General features: G+C 52.0%; 1 protein-coding gene across 2 annotated transcripts in view; it reads right to left on the reverse strand.

The window, feature by feature from the left end:
* The window catches only part of LOC104981445 (calcitonin receptor-stimulating peptide 1), a 3,446-nt gene extending 2,872 nt beyond the window's left edge, over positions 1–574 (reverse strand). For both annotated transcript variants that reach the window (XM_010830566.1, XM_010830565.1), the window contains exon 1: positions 472–574. The gene's annotated coding sequence lies outside the window, so the exon portion shown is untranslated. The remainder of the gene's footprint in view (positions 1–471) is intronic.
* Positions 575–1,472: the final 898 nt, after the last annotated feature.

Below are 1,472 nucleotides of genomic sequence, written 5' to 3' on the forward strand. Positions count from 1 at the left end.
AGAACCCACAACAGGGGGTTTCATTTAATGACTGTCTGCCCTTCAGTCATTGTGCCTATTTCCCACCTGCCTGCACTGTCCTGGGTTCCAAACACATTTCCCCCGGTCCCCTAGGCATGAGATGTGACCTGTGACAGCACTGGCCGCACAAAGCTATTCCTGCATCAGGATCAGCCTGCTGTACCCGGAAGCTCCAGCATCCCAAACTGACCTAAGCACATGAGCTGCGGGAAAGAGACTGGAGCCCGCCTGGGCACAAGAAGAGTGAAGAGAGTTTGCAAACTGAGACCATCCAGTGTTACCTGTGGAAGGAGCCTTGCAGAGTAACTCAGCTTGTGTGAAGACACCAGGACAGGAGTGGACAGAGCCATTCAGACGGGAAGAGATCCGCTAAGAAAAAGTACTCGAGAGACAGAGGGAAAGGAGGGGAGAGAAACAGAATCTCAGCTAAGCAGGAATCTCCGGGCTTACCTGACAGCCGGCACCAGGTGGCTGGGAGCAGAGGAAGGAGCAGCAGCAGTAGCTTTGGCAGCAGGCAGTGGCAGTCTGGCAGAAGTGGCAGAGACACTTGAATGCCTCTGAATCCTCCCAGCATGAGCAGCTGCTTTTATTCCCGCTGCTCTGGGTCCAGGGGGGTTCCAGGAGCTCCGGGCAACCAATGAGGGGAAGGATGTGAGCCCCAGAAGGATTATGTCACCACTTGCATCCAGAACATGGAGCATCCAGAAGTACCACCCCACTTGTATTTGCATTGAGGTCATTGATGGCGGGGGTGGGAGGGGGGCACAGAGGGGGGTTGGTGAGGACAAATGAAAAACACAGGAAAAGTAAGTTGAAATTTGAGGACAGTTTTACCTGTTTGCTTTCAAGGGTTTTGAACAGGCACGTGTCCCACTCCATCCCCAGCCGTGCTATTCTGTAGAATAGAATCCAGCATTAGAGAGAACCCTGACTCCCCTAGATTTGACCATAGACCCCCGTCCAAGAGCGCTTCAGGGTTAATGCGCAGCAGAGTTGATGATTCTGTGCCCAAGCGGGGAGTCGGATTCAGTCGGCAGGAAGCGCACACAGAAGAGAGGGCGTGTGGAGATAAAAGGATAGAAGTCCAGGAACTTTGTCAGATTTCAACTCTGTTCCAGCTATAAGTTTGCCAGGTGGTAGAACTGTGGGCTAGAAACTAGTAAAGTCTCAACATACTTATCTCTGAAATGGGAATCATATTCCAGTCTTGAAGGAATGCTATCATTACTAACCATGTACCCGTTTTCCTCCCAGTTAGGGATCTATAAGAGCTTACCAGGGAAATTCATAGGAGATTCCGTGGGATCACGATACACATTCCCAATCAACACCCTCCGCAGCTACCTGGAGTTATGCTGGGTGGTCCGTCACTGGGTAAGGAGAGGCTGGATGGCCCGCTGAGCATGAGCAGGGAAGTGCAAGGCTTAGATGCCTCCCAGCTACCAAGCGGA

Source organism: Bison bison, unplaced genomic scaffold (assembly GCF_000754665.1).
Source record: "Bison bison bison isolate TAMUID 2011002044 unplaced genomic scaffold, Bison_UMD1.0 scf7180017864518, whole genome shotgun sequence".
In the NCBI taxonomy this organism is placed as follows: Eukaryota; Metazoa; Chordata; class Mammalia; order Artiodactyla; family Bovidae; genus Bison; species Bison bison.